The sequence below is a fragment of the Stegodyphus dumicola genome, chromosome 11 (genome assembly GCF_044657685.1).
Source record: "Stegodyphus dumicola isolate Sdum_Otavi_A_Nest chromosome 11, ASM4465768v1".
Classification (NCBI taxonomy): Eukaryota; Metazoa; Arthropoda; class Arachnida; order Araneae; family Eresidae; genus Stegodyphus; species Stegodyphus dumicola.
Genome location: NC_140778.1, coordinates 92632815 through 92651833, shown reverse-complemented (window position 1 = coordinate 92651833; position 19019 = coordinate 92632815). Strand labels below are relative to the sequence as shown.

General features: G+C 35.4%; 1 long non-coding RNA gene across 2 annotated transcripts in view; it reads right to left on the bottom strand.

Moving 5' to 3' along the window:
- LOC118189797 (uncharacterized) overlaps positions 1 to 19019 on the bottom strand; it is a 46928-nt gene that overhangs the window by 18210 nt on the left and 9699 nt on the right. Inside the window, exon 2 of one of the 2 annotated variants that reach the window (XR_015043847.1) lies at positions 14671 to 14745. This is a non-coding gene — a long non-coding RNA (uncharacterized LOC118189797). Of the gene's footprint in view, positions 1 to 14670; positions 14749 to 19019 lie in introns of both variants that reach the window. The other variant, XR_015043846.1, reaches the window with a different exon arrangement.

Genomic DNA, 19019 nt, shown 5'->3' with positions numbered 1-19019 from the left:
TCTTGAATGAATTTGAAAACTTTAGGATTTGAAAAAACTTGGGATATTGGATTATCATTATCTGCTGGGATCTTCTGCTGTTTAAAGACGGCGCTGAATGGGATGTTTCTTTGAATTTCTTTAATTTCAGTTACAGATTTAGTTGCGAGTGCTGGGAAATCTTTAAGATTTGGAATCTCTTGGGTTTTCTCTGCTGGTTTAGGAGTTTGAAATCGCTTTTTATAAATCGGGCAACCACGGTAGGACGATACATGCTCCCCACGGCAAAAATAGCAGATGGGTTTTTCTTCACGTTTTAAAGAGCAGGTATTAGATCTGTGATTCTGGGAACATTTACAACATATTTCTTTTTTATAGCAATTCGCCTGTGAATGTCCGTAGCTCTGACACTTGAAGCATTGAATTGGTCTTTTAGTTTTAGGTGCATATTTCTCAATAGTGATATTGAAGTTAAACATATTATTTAAGTTGTAAATCGCTTCTCCTAATTTATTCCTTTCAAGTTCAATAAAGTAAATGGGTAATTTTATGAAATCACTTTCTATTCTCTTTGTGAACTGTTTAACTTTTAGTACTGGGAATTTTCTAAGTTTTAGGTCTTCAAATATTGCAGTTTCTGAGATGCTTCTGTGCATATTTTTTAGAATAACTTTAATGTTAGTTTTGGAATAAAGTTGATACGTATGGAATTCTATTGCATGATTTCTTTAGAAATTCGATGGCGCTGTTGTAATCCTCTTCGGTGGAAGTATTTAAATAAACTTTTTTGGCTTTCATCTGGGTTTCATATTCGTTTTTTAGGATTTTAGTACTTAAGATTTTCTGTAGATCAATCCAATCTAATTCAACTTGCGTGATGACTATTGGTGGGATTTTTATTTCAGATTTATGATAAGTTTTAACTTGAGTAGTTTCATTATTTTCTTTATCATTTAAAATTCTCCTTGGTTCGTTAGAAATTTGCAAATACACAAAGAATTAAAAATCAGACCAATTGCTAACCAAATTATTTCAACCTGCCACAACTTTTATAGTAAAATTGAACAGTCTCAATATGATCATATTAAGGAACTAATCAATTATGATCCAACACTTGAAAATGCTGCTAAGCGGCCTAGGAGCATTTTTCATAATCCAAGGTGATGAAACTTGTAAATAGCTGTACATACTGTAAATATTTCCCCACTAGAGACTTTTGAGTTTTTTTCAACTTATTTAGGACTTAAAAAAGCTCAGTGGACTACTACTTTATATCATTATTTTCAAGAATTTTATATTTTATTAGTGTTCCTATAAAAAGACTTTGTTAGGGACACACAAACTGAATTAATTATGTGTGTTTCACCATCCCGCCTTCTAAACTGTGACTTATGCTGAAATATTGTGTCTTTTAAAATTACAAGTGTTTCTTAAAAAGTGTGTTTATTCCAGAACTTTGTACAGTGTGAACTGTTTGTGAATACTGTTAATTTATATGACTTTAACATTTCTCGTACGAGAACTCTTGAAAGTCACCAGAATAATGTTACTGTTGACTTATTCCTCATTTGAGCCACTCCCACCAGTATAATTACGATCCATTTCATTCTGAACCTGATTCAAAAGCATACTTAATTTAAATTATTTAATGTTTATTTTTTCAAATGCTTTACTAAGCAAACTTTTCAGCTAGTTATATCTTTTGTCACAGCTCGAACAGCTCCCAGATGCTTTTTCACTCTACATACGTTTGTATTTGCTTCAGCTTCTCCTAGTAGGCGCGGCGTGACACGCCTATTTTTTCCAATTATATATACCAACGCCTAACGGCATTTTTTTTTTTTTTTTTTTTTTCAGAAGAGGCAGTATCAGTCGCACGTGAAGGTTGTCTTAGCACGGCTCTCGGTTTTACCAAATCGATTTGATTTTTCTTCTGCGATCAGTTGTTAGCACATAAAAGGTCTTAAGTGACCAAAGAGTAGTAAAAAGGCCTTAGTGCGATTTTACTGATTCTTTGCATCGATTTTTCCCTGATGACTGAACTTGTTTAAGGACTTGATCAACATGTCACTGGTCAAACTAATTTTCGCTCGATATGCGGAATTAACTTCCAAAGAGAAAGATTTACCTTTGACTGAGGATGAAAGAATTGATCTGGATTTTCTATTAAAGCTTCTCCCTAACCTATCGGATAAAGTACGTGCAAGTCTGAACTCTGCACGTGGCTCTGAACTAGGCTTAGCGCAAGTCGGTTCTAACCGGTTAGCGTCTAATGATATTGATTCCCATCATGCTGATGTCTCACAACACGATATGCATTGGACTGCTGTTACCAAAAGTACGAAACGTACTCTGAGCGATACTGAATCGGACCCTCCTGAGGTGCAAAACAAATTTGATGTTCTTGCGAACATAGCTGATGATGACTCCGCACTTACTGTCGAACAGTACACGCACAGTACCAGACATGAAGGTGATGTTAGCTTGAAACGAAATCCCAAACCGAAGGCTCCCAAAAGCTTAAAAATCTCGCCTAGTCAGGACATAGGTAGTAAAATTACACAAACACAGAGTTCTGAGTTTGCGGTCAGCAGCCACAATAATGTGGCGCCATCTCGTGAAGGAACTGAGAAACAGGCTGCAGCGAGTAGGTCTGGAACCGAAAACGCAGCGCGACCACTCAGTTATCCAGATGAGGTCACGTGCCCGACTGGGCGAACTGACGCTCATATTCCCCAGGCTGGCGCAACTCAAATGAACACCATGGAGGAGAGACTTAGTGAAAATGCCACTAAGGGTGAGGATAACAATAGTATGGACACGGACGCTAGTACGTCTAAACAAAATACAAGCTCAGATGAAAACATAGAAACGGAATTTGTGAAAAAGTCACGGATACCACCCATAACTATTAAAGTAGATTACCCTACTTGGAAAAACATAGCTAGGGCACTTAAACAGAGAAACATTGAGTTTAACTCTAATAAGAATAATAAAGGGATTAAAATTTTCATCAGAAACCCTGAACATTACAGGCAGACTGTTACTTATTTAAAAGACACGAAAGTGGAACATCACTCTTTCACGCTTCCTGAGGATAAAGACATAAAAGTTGTGATAAGAGGTCTTTTAAGAGATACAGATACGGTAGAAATACAAGAGGAGTTAGAGGATTTAGGATACAAAGTTGAATCAGTTAAACAACTTACGCGCAGAAGAAAAGGGGAGGTTATTAAACTTCCGCTATTTTTAGTTACTCTGCCTAAGAAACCCAAATCCAAAGATATACACAACGAAACTCACTTATGTGACCTAGGAATTAAAGTCGAAAATTATAAAGGTAGATCGGGCACGCTACAATGCTATAGGTGCCAAGGATTTCATCATACGCAAACTGGCTGTAACTATGCACCCAAGTGCGTGAGATGCGGAGAGGGACATTTGTCCTTTGAATGCCCTAATAAAAACTCTGACTTGCCACCATGTTGTGCGAACTGTAAACAATCTCACACCTCGAACTTTGGGGGTTGTGAGATGTTCCCTAAAAAGAAACAAGATAAGCCAAAAGTCTATACTAGTAGGGTTATAGAAAATAAATCATTTGCAGAAGCCCTGTCTACTGGTTTGTATGCAGACACGATCAAGGAAGCAGAAACTGTTTTTGCACACCTGGCCGAGCTTGTATCGGTCATTAAGAGCTCCGGCTTTCTTTTAACACAGCAAATAGGACAAAATGCACCTACTCATAAGGACAAAACTACCATAAATCAAGATCTTAATGGATAGGTACACCACACAAGGAGATCCCATAAAATTAGCATTCTGGAATGCTCATGCCATTCAGAACAAGTTGACGGAATTTTTAAACTTCTTTAACAATCACAATATTGATATTGCCCTTGTAACAGAGACTTTTGCCACGCCATGCGTGCGTATAAATTTGCCTAATTACCGCACATATAGGTGCGATCGTTTGAGTCACCGTGGTGGGGGGGCCGCAACTTATGTGCGAAACTCGCTACAGTCCTGTTTGATTAGCCAAGATAGAAACGACGGACATGAGATGGTCGCAGTCTCAGTGTACTTACCGCAATATGGTAATTTGAATTTCATTTCATTTTATAATCCGCCCAGGAAACTACTGACGGAAAGTGTTCTTTCCAAACTTCTTTCTGACACTAATAAGTATATCCTAACGGGTGATCTCAACGCAAAGCACTCCGAGTGGGGGTGCCGTAAAACTAACCAAAATGGTAAGGTCCTCTATGAATTTATAAATAATCACCCAGTTGCCTTGCATGTTACTGAGGAGTATACGTATAGACCACAGAACCCAAGAAATGCAGACCTTCTTGATATTCTTCTGACAAATACTTCAATCCCTATTTATACTGAAGTAAAGCACGAATTGAGCTCTGACCATATACCGGTCATTGCTTACCTAGGCACTACTAAAGAGGCAGAAAATGAAATGATCCGCACGACTGACTGGAATAAGTTCCAGAAGTTTCTCAGTCAGAATCCGCCCATCTTTGATTCTCTGAACTCGCGGAAAGATATAGATGATGCAGTTGATACCCTCACTGATTCAATCAATAATGCTATTGAAAATGCCTCTAGACACGTGAGAAGAAATAATAACGCTGGCATTCTGCCACAGGAAATTAGAGAGATGATTAAGGACCGGAATAGGATGAGGAAAGCGTGGCACCTTACATGGAGCCCTCACGTTAAAAGAGATATGAACAAATTAAATAAATTAATTAAAAAGAAAATAGATGAGCATAAGAGAGATGTATGGGAAGAAAAAATTCAGAATCTTAGTCCGAATGATGGCAGTCTCTGGACGTTCATGCGTAACTTGAAAAGGCAGCGTACATGCAATAAGCCGATTTATACTGAAAACTCTGTTGCTCTCAACAATAAAGACAAATCGACGGTCCTTGCGGACCATTTAGAAAAGCAGTTCAGACCTAACATCACGCCCATGGACATTAATTTTGTCAATGAGGCATACTACTTTGTTAGGGATTGGCTTAATGCCCACACTGCTAAGAGGTACATGGCCACTGCTACCCCCAGTGAGATCAAAGAAATCACAAAGAAGCTTAAAGTCAAAAAGGCCCCTGGCATAGACGGTATTAATAATCACGCACTTAGAAATCTGCCCTGCAATGTTGTGACAAAATTCACGAGTATTATCAATGCGTGTCTTAGTCAATGCTATTTTCCCACAAAATGGAAAATCGCAAAAGTTATTTTATTGCCTAAACCCGGCAAAGATAATACTAAGCCAGATGGGTACAGGCCCATTAGCTTGCTTCCGGGACTAGGAAAGGTCTTTGAGAGATTAATCTACAGCAGATTGAAAAACTATATTGAATTACTGCCTCCGGAACAATTTGGTTTCCGGAGAAAGCTTTCAACAACGAAGCAGCTGGTTCGGCTTGTCGAGTTTTGTGGGGATGCGCTTCACAAGAAACAAAATGTCGCCTTACTCATGCTAGACGTGGCGAAGGCATTCGACCGCGTCTGGCATGAGGGGCTTATTTATAAACTTATAAATCTCCCTATGGATAGAGAGCTGATTCAGCTAATTATGTCTTTCATCACTAATAGGAAATTCACTGTGGCTATTGGAAAGGACATCTCCAGTTTACGCACCATGAATGCAGGCGTCCCACAGGGGTCCATTTTAGGGCCCGTCCTGTATTTATTTTATGTTCATGACTTTCCTAGGGCTCACATTGGCAGAAATTACTTTCTTGGGTGCTATGCGGACGATACGGCATTAGCCGTAAAGTCCGCAAACGCACACCATGCAATCAAGAAATTACAGGAGCTTCTACCAGTGGTAGAAAAGTGGTGTAAGACTTGGAGAATTGCTATTAATGCCAGCAAATCGCAATTATTATTGATAAGAAGGAAAAATACACAGTTGACTATTAACAGTAAGCTCTTCTTATTCTCTGAAGAGATTCCTAGAGTTAGTAAGGCGAAATATTTAGGAGTAATGCTAAATGAAAGATTAAAATGGGGAGATCATATAACAGAGGTCAGAAGAAAAATTTTCACTGTTGTAAATAGTCTCATCCCTATATTGGGTAATTATTCTAGCTTAGACCTCAGGAAAAAGAGGCTAGTTTATATCACGGCAATTAGGCCATTGATGACTTATGCGTCGCCGGCCTGGTGCACGGCTACCAAGGAGGATATAAAGAGACTTCAAATCATGCAAAACAAAGTCTTAAGGCTTATCACCCATGCTCACTTTTTTGTGAGCAATGCTACACTACACTGTGACTTAAAACTGGACACTCTAGAAGAGCACCTGAATAAGATCAACAGGAAATTCTTCACGAAAGCTCTGAACTGTGACCATATGAGAAATTTTGATATCTTTACCTACGAAATATTGAATGAGGACGCCAAACTGCGCCCACTTGCGGCCCACCTTATCAGGGACCCGAACTTTCCCACCTAGTGCCCACCTGTAAATGATGTACCCAATGTGTTTATTAGCATTCTTAATTTTGTATTTTACTCATTTATTGTACTGTGTATTTCTTAAATTCTCTAGTTTTATTCACATTCTACACTCATTTTATGACTCCCACTTAGTCACGACTTTACCGGGCCGGTTACTTGCTTGTGAGCTCTTGCGTTGCTGGTCTTCCTATTCTTTATCCGTCTTTCTCCTCCTTACTGCGGACATTATGTGAAGATAGTTCTATGTTATTGTGCCCATCCGGCATGAATTTGATTGAGCCAGATAGACTACTGATCTCAGTGGTATTCTGGCTATAAGTTATCAGTCAGTCAGTCATTTTTTGCAAAAGCGGTGGTTAAAGCAGCAGAGGCTGCTAATTGCCTCCTTACCATTCAAAAGACAAGACAAGACAAGACCTACACAAAAGCTAATAATCACAATTTATATTTAGGAAAATTACACAATATCATTTTCCCCTCAAAGTAGGTTCTAACACTGTGCATATAAATTAGCTTACCCCGAAAGAGTATTCATAATTTATATATAAGAACTATACGAAAGTTTTGTTGTATTCCTGATTCATTTCCAAACCATTCCGGTAAGCACGGAATTGGTTTCTTTAAACAATTTATTGTCTACTATATTTTCTCTTGGCCTCAATCTCAAATATTTACAAAAATTTTTAGTTAGTCATTGCTCGAAAGGTTAATTAATATCTCTATTGTTCGAAGGTCTCTCAAAGTTTTTTTTTGCCCGTATCATTATTACTTCTTTCTTACATACGTACTTACTTACTGCTAATATTAATAATACTAGCAATAATAATTGTTATTAGAATTATTTTCGTATTAAAATGCAATATTTTAGAAACTTATGTTCAGTTTCATGTTTTACTGACAGTAATTTCTTGTTTTCATATAACATGAGTTATTATTTTTACAAAAATAAACGCTGCTGCCCTCCATATTTTAATGGATGTAAGCTTCACTGTTTTTTATAAATATACATATTAGATGCATACACTGCAAAGTTCTTTCAAATATGGTGAATAATTTTATGAAATAATTGAAATAATGTGAAAGACAGGCTTTCGTAAAAATTAAATTTAATATTTTACACGTTCTGCAGAACCCAAAATTTCAGTTAAAAACTAATGGATACACCTCATGCACTTCTAAACGAAATGTTCTCGTGGAAAAAATGCTCATAGAGATAATAAATTCAAGGTGGAGAACAGTAGGCAAATCTTTTGGCATATCTTAGTATAACTTGGCATATCATAACATATCTTATGTCTTTGCTCCCACGATGTTCAGTTTAGTTCAGTTCAGTTATCTGATTTAGACAGCATTTAGCAGCCCACTGCTTTAACTGTCTGTCATGGTATTGCCCTAAGGTTTGGAAAAATGAGAATAAGGCGGTAACCGCCGCGCCTCTATAGGCGGAGCTAGAATAGTACATGAGTACACAATGAAATTTAGAATTTAGAAGTGCATCTGGGAAACTGTTAGAGCTGGCAACAAAATATGAAACTATATTAAGTTATGTAGTAAACTAGTGATGAACAATCATAATTAAATCACTAATACTTTGAATTTTATAATTTAAATCAAATGGCACTTGCCAGGCTGAATTGCAATGAGTTCTACCCAGTGGGTGTGGCTTGAAACGTCGTAGGTCGGCGGCAGTTACGACAGGAGTCACCCTCCCGTAAACTGACCTCGGCCAATGTTTCTTGAAAGTTCACACTACGGTGGAAAAAGAAATCAGTACTTGCAGGTAAGCACAGTCAAATAATAAAGTGAAAATGAAGAATTCACACTTGAAGACACACAATACTTGTAAAGCATAGTAAATTAAATGTATACACAATGAAACAGCAAGAGAACACTTGATCAACCAACAAGACAGTGGTTTTAGTCTTGTACTCTGTAGCTGTTATTCTCAAAACGCGAAGTGGTGAATTTCTCTATACACACAATATGTACACAAAAGCAGATACCTATGAGCTAAGCCATTACCCATTTGGGTTCGCAAAGTCAATCATAAGAAGTAGGAAACAAATTGAACATAAAAAATATAAAAAGCTACCAAAGAGCAATGCCATTATCCATTAGGATGTCGCAATGTTCATCTGAGGTAGTTGAAAATACGAAGAATAAGTGAGCTTTAATCCAAAGTCCGATGCTGTGGGATATTGTACAGTCTCATATAATAAAATTTTTTATATACACTATTTACAATTCACCACTTCACATTATGGAAGATCCTTCTGGGCCTTTTTGCAGCACATTCCAGGGTAGGATCATAATTAATTAGCTCCCTTATATGGTCATATCTTGAGTTAGCTATTTTTTGAAAGAAATTGTGGCTTGTAGTGAGTATCTCATCAGGAACGGGCCGGATCTTCAATTCTTTATGAATCTGTAAGTTTCTGACAAACCACGGCGCATTGATGATATCGCGTAGAATTTTATTTTGAAAAATTTGTAGTCTTCTTCTGTAGGTTTTATAAACGGTGGCCCAAACAGGGATAGCGTACAGAAGTATCGGTCGAATAAGTGTAATATATATTATCTTTTTAATTCTCACATTTAACTTGGATTTTCTGCCAATCAAGGGTTGAAGAGCAATTTTTGCGACAGTCGCTTTTCTGAGTGCATATTCGGAATGTTCTTTAAAGAGCAATTGTGAATCAAAATAGATACCTAAATATTTAGTGCTGTTAACCACAGGAACTTCTTGATTATTAATTTTAATGTTCACTTCAACTGGGGTGAATTTTCGATGTCGGCGAAAAAGTAGAATGTTGCTTTTAGAGGGATTAATGCTGAGTCTCCATGATTTAAGGTAATACACAACGTGATTCACTGCAATTTCAAGCTTATCAACAGCAAGTTGTGGTTTCATTGATTTGGTCAATATCGCTGTATCATCAGCAAACTTAACTATTTTTGAATTAAGTGGGACGGGCATGTCATTTGTATAAATGCAAAAAAGACTGGGTCCAAGAACACTTCCTTGTGGAATCCGCTTTTGATATATTTCTTCGTAGAATAAGTGTTGTTAATTTTTACTTGAAAGGTACGGTTTCTCAGATAACGTTTTAGAAGTTTAATGAAGTTAATTGGCAGATGAGCAAGGTGTAGCTTGTAAATTAAACCATCATGCCACACCTTGTCAAATGCTTTTTCTAAGTCCAAAAAACAACTTGCAATTGTATTCTTTTTAACGAATGAATCAGCGATATACTCTGTTACATTAAGCAGTTGATGAACAGTACTGTGTCCAGTTCTGAAGCCGAATTGTTCACTATTTATGATATTTTTATCTTGAAGGTGCTTTGTAAGTCTTCTTTGTATGACCTTTTCGAAAACTTTGCCCAGCCCAGGAAGCAGACTAATTGGACGGTATGAGTTAAGCTCTCTTGGATTTCCACGATGTTTTACGGTGTTTTCACCTTGCAATATTTTCTTTGCAATGTTTTCGGTGGACACAAGTTTCCAAATTTGTCAAAATTCCCTTTTAAATCTTGACATTGCCAAAACATGAAAATTTTAATGTTTTAAAATACATTCGTAATTGAAATATTACGATTAGGACAAAAAATTGGGAAAATAAAGCTAGGTAAGGACTTTCGACCCAGGTGTCGATTTCAAAAAAAAAGGAAGATGCACAAATAAATGTTATAGTAGACCCATATATAAAATTACAAAGTTCTATGGCTAATCAGCTTTCATTTATGCTAGATTATTAGATGTATACAAACGTCACGAAAAATTCTGATTTTAATTTGTTTTAACAGCCGTTTTCCAAGAAGGAGTATTTTATTCTGTTTGTGTAAAGACGTCAGATAAAAAAATTCTCAAAATGGATTCGAGAACTGTCAAAATGGATATTTCGTTGAAATCCAATGACCGAAATACTTTCTTTACTTCGTACAATGAGGTAAATTTTTTTAAGAGTTCACTCTTACTATAAAGAAATTGCATGATGCATTCTTAGAATAAGAAATTTTAATATTCAGAGGTATTCATTTCTTTATTACTGCAATATATTTGCAAATAACTAACAAAAATGGACCTGTATTTGGATGGGATCTGATAAGTATATGAGGACTTAAGAGGAATATAGCTAGGACAGCAGGCAATACAAGTTGGAGATATACAACAAATTCCAAACTCACAGCTCTGTCATCGAAAGACAAAGCAGTTTTATTTAACATAAAAGAAAAAAGCCTAAATTTATACTGTCAGCTATGTGTTATCACTTAGTAAGAGGCAATCGACCATTAACGGCCTTTACCAATATATGATACTTGACTTTTATGCTTGAAGAATGCTTGAAGAATCGAATAAATTGTATCCAATAATATGGATGTACTTGTACACATGCTGTGCTAGAACTCAGAGATTACCAGCGACGGAGGCTCCTGTTCCGCCGTCCGTAGAATAAGTAAACTTTGAACAAATGAGGTGCTCGTGTGGCGCCATGTATTAGTAGTGATCAAAAGCATTTTAGTTGACTGGAGCTCTGGTTGAGCCATCTCTTGCAGGATGTATTGTAAGGCATTTTTAAAATATCATAATAATTATTCTTTTGATAAGCAATAATTGGCAAGTAAAATGATGAAAAACACAATTTGCAGTACATTGAAACGTTTCACAAGAGTAATAACTATTTACACACAAAGTCTTCCTGCTTTGGCAGGAACAAAGTCCATAGCGCTTTGTAATTTGATAAGTAAATCTATAAGTAAAGAAAATGAAGTAAAATCTTGGCTAATTAAGAAGAAAACGAAAATATATATATTACCACCGAGTATTATGATGAATAATGCAGGGCCTCTTGTGGCGTTGTTCAATTGTGAAATCATAATTTCCTAGTTTTTTGATGATATTCTTGGGATGACTGTCATATTTCATATAAAAGTTATGAGAAGCTTTTAGAATTTCAGAATCCGTGGGTTTAATTTTTAAATCATTGTGAAGAGTGCTGTTTCGTACGAACCAAGGCGCATTTGTAATTATTCGGATGGCCTTGTATTGAATTCTTTGTATTTTTTCACGATGAGCGATGAATTCTTGCAGTTGCAGCCCACGCTGGGAAAGCATACAATAAAATCGGGCGGATAACTTGTAGATAGATAACTCTTTTTGTAGCGAGACTAAGTTTAGAATTTCTGAGTGCATAGATGCTGCCTATTGCATGGTTGGCTTTTTTACAGATATTTTCGATATGGTTTTAGAAGCTTAGTTTTTGATCGAGATAAACGCCTAAATATTTAACACATTTTTCATTTGGGATGAAGATATTGTTAATTGTGATATATATAAATTATAGTGGATTTGCTTTCACTGATTTTAATTTTCTAAACGTTAAACCATGGGAAGATATAGTCTATAGCATTTTGGAGGTTTTGGATGGATCTTTGCGGATTGATGGATTTGCTGAGAATTGCAGTGTCGTCTGCATAGCAGGCGATAATGGCACCTTTGTGGCTGGGAAGATCATTTATGTAGATGTTAAAAAGAAAAGGTGAAAAATTCGAGCCCTGATGGACACCTGCTTTCATTACACTGATTTAGCTCGTTCTTAATACTAACTTGAAAAGTTTTGCTCTCCAGAAAACTTGAAATTAGGAGGATTAATCAAGGTGGAAATTTGTTTCCGATACGTTTCATAAGGAGGCCTGGGTGCCAAACCTTAACAAACGCTTTTTCAATATCAATGATAATGCCAACAACACTTTCTTTTTTATTAAAGGCTTATCCGATAATTGCAGTAATTCTTGTAACTTAATGAGTGGTGCTAAACATACTGTTAGCTGCCTCATTTTATGAATTTATATCAGGTTAGTGTACATATTAACTGGTAGCCAAGAATTCCTAACACTTTAGTATATTCAGTATATCATTTCGTTTTAAAATCATTGCGTCTGCGAATCGAAGAATGTTTTCAAAAAATCTATGCAAAAATAGTCATCCCAACTTAACGTGATTTCACAGTAAAAGAATGAATTTGCCAAGTCTTCCATGGTCGAACCCGCGTAAGCTTCATTCATTTTCCTTAAACGGTAGTTAAATGTTGTCAGTAACTTTGAAAAGTTCGCAGAGTTCAATGCTTATTTAATCGATAACAATCATACGAATTTTATGTATTTCTTTGTTTGGTGACGACTGAATATTACTGAATTTTAATATTTTTACAATAGTCTTGATCTGATTTAATTTCTGATGTCTAAAAAGGTACGGATATTAAATTCCGATGTGAAAAATCAATTTCTGCTTTGTTCATTCATTACTTGGAAGCCATCAAACTGGAAGGACGAAAAAAAATATTATCTAAGTGGTACACCTCTTTACCAAGTGTCTTTCTCTAAGTCCAGAAGAAGTGAATGTTAGAAGACTCATGATCCACCAGCAGAATAAATCTTGTCATTCAGCAAGATTGACAGCTGAGTTTCTTGAACGAAAACACATAAGAATGTCAAAATATTTTCCCTATTCATCTGATCTACCTATACGGGACTTTCGGCTATTTTTTGTCTAAAAAAAACATATGTGAACGCCATTTCATTCCGAATATGAGCTTGATGAGTCTATGAATGCATTTTTTTAATAGAATCCGGGAAATGAATAGCTTGAGATTTTTAATCTTTGGAAAATTTGCCTACTATTAGTGCACTGATGTTTGAGGACACTACGCATTTAATTCTGGCCGGAATGGAAAATAAGAAGTGATAGTACAGTTTTAAAATAAAATTTTAAACGTTAGTAAACTTTAAGATCCTTACAATACTAAATAAGGAAAAAGGAAAATGTTAGTTCGTTAACTGTTTTTATTTTTGGTGCTATTTCTCTAGTATAACTGTTGCAAAACCTGACTCCTACAGACCAATAAGCCTCCTTTCTACACTTAGCAAAGTTTTCAAAGCCATTTTACTTAAACGAATAAACACTCATTTGGAAGACAGATACATTATTATCCCTTATCAGTTTGGATTTAGAAGAACTTATCTACTACGAACCAACTGTACAGAGTAATAGAAACCATCTCGGAGGTAATGGCTGCCAAGAAGATTACAATAGGCTTCTTTATTGATATTGCCAAGGCTTTTGATACAGTCTGGTTAAATGCACTCATATACAAATTACATGTTCTGAGATTCCCAGAATACATCATAAACATTACCAATCCCTACCTCACAGGTAGACACTTTGTCGTTCATATCTCTGGTGCAAACTCTACTTCACACCCTATCCTTACAGGGTCCCAGGGGTCCTTGCTAGGACCTACATATTTTAATATTTATGTGAACGACATTCCCACCACACATGACACAACACTTACTATGTATGCAGATGATACAGCGATCCTAGCACAAAGTGCATTTGTTGGTCCAGTTATCCAACGACTATAAAGCTACGTACATTCGCTAGAGATTTGGCTTGCCAAGTGGAAAATTACTGTGAATGTAGCAAAACCAAAGCTGTTCTTTTCACAAGAAAAACGAAAATAAGAAGCAACCTGCAATTTTATAATCAATGCATTCCATGAGCCAAGAAAGTACTTTATCTTGGGGTGATCCTCAATAATACTCTTACATGGTTCCCACACATCACTTCTATTATTCAGAAGTTCCGAGTTCGTAAAGCACAACTCTCCTTATTTGCTCGGATCAGTGTTTTATCTATAGATAAAAAGTTACTTATTTACAAGTCCATTCTTACACCTTTGCTTTGTTATGCAAGCCCAGTATGGGCGCACACAAGAAAATCTAATAGACAAAGGCTCCAAGCATGCCAAAATATGGTATCAAATTACCAGCGCCGCATGGTACATCAGAAATAATCGTATATACCAGGAGTTAGGTGTAGATCTCATTATTATAAATTAGCTAAGAATTTTCATGCAAAACAAGTCACAATAGATAATCGTAGTATAAAAATTTGTAACTATGACTATAATAACATGGCTAATATGGATAGGCCATTGGCCCAACTGAACACCATGATTATATAACCGTAGTATCACCTGATTATATGTACCATCATTTTGTATGTTCTCGCTATACCCTCTGCACAGTGTCTGTATATATGTTAATTAATTTTGTAGTTATAGTATGTATTCCTTATCTTTTTATTATTTTGTATACATAAAAGAATTCAGATTGTGAAATTACTCATATGTATACTTACCATGTGTATGCCATGCGTCACCAGTTCACCTGCTCCTGTGCCAATCCTTCATACAGCTTATTTTCCCAATACTACCTACTGAAAATTAAGTACTTTAGTTACTTAAGTTAGTACAGTCATATTATTAAGCTTATTAGATCATAATAGTAAAAGCTAAAATACATTACTTAAAAAAAGGTATGATGACTTAACCTAAAATTAACAATACTAGGAGTTAATTAAATGCTTAGTTGTAAGTTATTTTCATTAAACTTTGAAGCTACAAAAATATTCTACAGAGGGTAGATAGAGTCTAGGCTCAGGCACCCTGGTGTAGCAAGCACCATTCCACAGAGAAGTAGGACTTTTAAAATCCAAAACGGAACATAGACGTCTGTTTTTTAATCAATGGAATACTTACTATGCTGATTAATTGCCACTGAATATTCAGCTATCGACCCCCAGATCATCATTGATTTCCTAAAAAATATCAACAACTCCCAGGAAATGAAGCAACAAATTGGGAACCGTTCCAACTTATTTGAACCTTAAATATGTTATTTGTAACAGTAAAATCTTCGAGTGCATTATTCTAGATACAAACCTGGTAAAAAGTAATGGTATGTTATGCATTATGCATAAGTTGCTGCAATTCATATTTGCCAAGATATTTGAAAATTAACCCGCTCTCACATAAACGTGGATTGCTAAAAAGCAGTAAAAATAAAACATGAGGTATTATTTATTTACGTCCTTTCGGAAAGCATTGAAATGTAGACGAAAGTTTTTTTTCCCAGTTGATATATCATATATTAAATGACAAAATTTTAATGCTGTTTAGTTGCTAATGTGATAACTTTTGTGCGCGGGTTTGAAATGAAAGATGAATACACTTAGCAGTTTTAAAGAATGATTTCGTTATCCATTGAATTTAAATCTGAACGTACTAAACACTATATTGTGAGCTTGAACTTCATGTTTATTTATTGAAAAAAGTCATTTATTGAAGGAATGTAACCCAAAAGTGTTTCAGATAGTAGAACAGTTTTTCTGTTTTCCAGAATTAACCATGAGAAAAATCAAATGTTCAGATCAATCATGAAGACCGGAACTAATAAGAGTCGTCACCAAATGTGTCAAGTGATCATGGTTAAAAGATGATGTAACTTAGATAGCGAAAATATTGTGCGAAATGGGAACAGCAAATATGAGTTAACAAAGGCGTTTAACAAAGGCATACATAATTAAATCACAAGCCTGCGGTAGGCAAATACGCAGGTAGTTCTACCATTCATTAGACAATTTCATTGTAATTACAGAAATATATTACCTAAAATTTTAATGTGGTATATGTTCTGCTTGATAACCGTTACTCTTCGTTATCTTCATACAGTGTAATTTCTAACATCATAAACCCTTTTGTAGTGTCGAAAGAGGTACTTTATCCGATTGCTCTCGAACAGTTTTCCAAACTCTAAGGCGGTTGTAAAGTAGACCTTTGGACAACCCGCATTTTAAAAGTCCCCAAAAGACCAAAAATACATTGGTGATGGATCAGGAGATTTGTAGGAATATGTGTGAAGGGTATGGTTTTGATACCCGTTTCTCATTCCATTTTTTCAAGGAAATTTACAGTAGAATTTTGACGTGTTGCTTGCTTGCCTTTTTTCGGTGCACTTCTACTGATTGATAACATCGTGTGTAAAGAGAAGGTATTTCATGTTTTAAAATTGAGTACAAAATATGTTCTTGGTAAAATGCGGAGATGATCTCAAAATTTTTCTCCATTCTCTTTATTTTTAATTTTCTGTTGTATTAAAAACCAGCAACAATCGTAAATCCCTTATAAAACCTTCTCCAAGGCGTTCTGCGTTCGACGATATTACGTGGAGATAGACGATACGCATTATATTTTTTCGGCTTTTTAAGATTTAAATCAGCATTAATCACTTTGTTTTCAGTTGAAACTGTGCATGTTAATTATATTACAACTGTCCTTTGATTTGGTAGATTCTCTTTTCACTTTAAAGATCTTACTCGTGCAGCATTCGAAATTTTTCCTTTATTCCGTGGATACGTATTTCGAATAATTTTTACACTATAAAGTGTCAAGTACTAGACTGTAATTTATACTTTCAAATATATAGATGCAGTTAAAAGAATTGGAAGCAAAGTTTCTTTTTTTTACCACAAAGGATATCATCTAAAAATTTGTGCGAACGGCTTCTGTATAGTTTGTTTTTCAGTAACAGTTATTAAACCTTAAAATTAGCAACAATAAGTAAATATTAAGAAAAAAAACAGTATGACAATAAGAAGTATAAAAGAATATGTTATTAAAGTGTTCCGTATGGCAGACACATTATCCGGGATTACTGCTGACAATGGCCTTCCTGTGTGTTCTTCATTCGGTTAATCTTTAGATTATGGTAACTTGGCGATTTTTTCGCGAAAATTTGAACTAGAACTTTAATGGAACAAAAGTGCTTAATCTTGACGAAGATTAGGTGTGAAATTGGGAGAGAGAGCAGAATCGCAAACTGCTTGACGGGTTTTTAAGAATTGCACGTACACGGTATCCATATACACGTCAACCTATTTTCACTTAAAAAAAACATTACAGAATTGCACAAAAATGGCGTTGCGCACACTCTTGACTTTATCCATGTACACTGCTAAAGTCCTAGCTAGTAACCTTTATCGCCTTACCAAAATGTCGCCAAACTACCTGTTACCATATGCCAAAGATTAGCTCTTCATTCAAAAGACAGTTGCAACTTCTGAGAAATTTTGTAAATCATCTGAATAAAATAGCATCAAATGGACCTTCATTTCAAATGCTGATTCTTTTGACGTTGAATACATTCTACTCGGTTTAATCCCACTTTAAAGTCATAGAAAATGATAGTGCGATAAGGTTCTCGTGTCAACTACAGTTTTCTTTCTGCCTAAAATTTATTCTACTATAAATAATGCGCAGTTGTCGAATAACAAATTATCTGCTAGGTGATAATTATTAATATTTTCATATCTAACCGTTAATGGTTTTCTGTTACTCACCGTCTGCGTGTATATCAAAAAGTTCAGAGTGACCTATGCATCTCACTCGGGACGTGTGGTCAATAAAAACGTCTCAAACACAAGTGTCCGTTCCCAAAGTTTCTTTGGAGAATTTCTTAATAGCAAAAAAGCTAATTAATTTGACATAGAAACTACTTGTAATAGAGAAATTCTTTCCTTGTACTGTGTGGACGTAATATTACACGTGCAGGGAACACACTACAGATCATTCGGGAGTAAAATAATAAATTTCATTAAATATTACAGTAACTTTGCTCATAACGCATATGATATCGTAAAACATCAATATGTGTTTCCAAGTACTCAACGAACAAAGCAGAGATGGATTTTTCAAATCAGAATTAATTATCTGCATCTTTTTGGATATAAATTAGATCAGGTGAGGACTATTGTAAAAATATTAAAATTCAATAAATTTCAGTCATGAAAACAAAGAAAGAAATACAGATTATTCTTAGGATTTTCATCAATAAGCATTTAACTATACGAACTTTTCGAAGTCACTGATATCTTTTAACTGCCGTTTAAGGAAAATGAATGAAGTTTACGTGGGTTTGACAATGGATCACTTGGCAAATTGTTGGGATGACTATTTTTGCATAGAATGTTTGGAAACAGGCTTCGATTCGTAGATGCAATGGATTTTAGAACCAAGTAATATACTGTATGTATAAAAGTGTTAGAAACTGTTGGCTGCCAGTTATTTTATACATTAATCTGTTATAAATACATAAAAAAATGTGTAGAAATTTAACTGGATGAAGTTGCGTTCCTATTCAGTGAAACTGTTCTGTTCTTCTGATGGCAGAGCGGTGAGCTTAAATTCTATTTTATAACTCTAATTTGAATTCACTGCTGTCATTAGTGCTGTAGAAGTAACGAGAAATTATGTACCCGTATGTATTCGTTACTAGGTGAACCAGTACTCGTTACTATCGTATCGTTACTCGTTACTTTCGGTAAAATCGATAGGTATCCGTATCCTGAGCCTATTTTATCGGTCTACGGCCCTAAAAAGGGCCTTGAAACGTCGCATCGCACTGAATCACGTGAGCTATTTTACCCCGCGGGAACTTAGTAGTGCTGCGATAAGGAGTTTTGCGTCGTATTTTTGGGTAGAAATAATTCACTTTATTTTTTTTTTATTTTTTTTTTTTTTTTGGTGCACTGGATATGATTCATTATTAAATTTTCTATTGCTGTCAGGGCTTAGTTTCTAAAATCAGAAGCGCCTACGGAAGGCCGTCAGGAAAATAGGAAAAAATAAAATAAAAAAGAAAGAAAGAAAG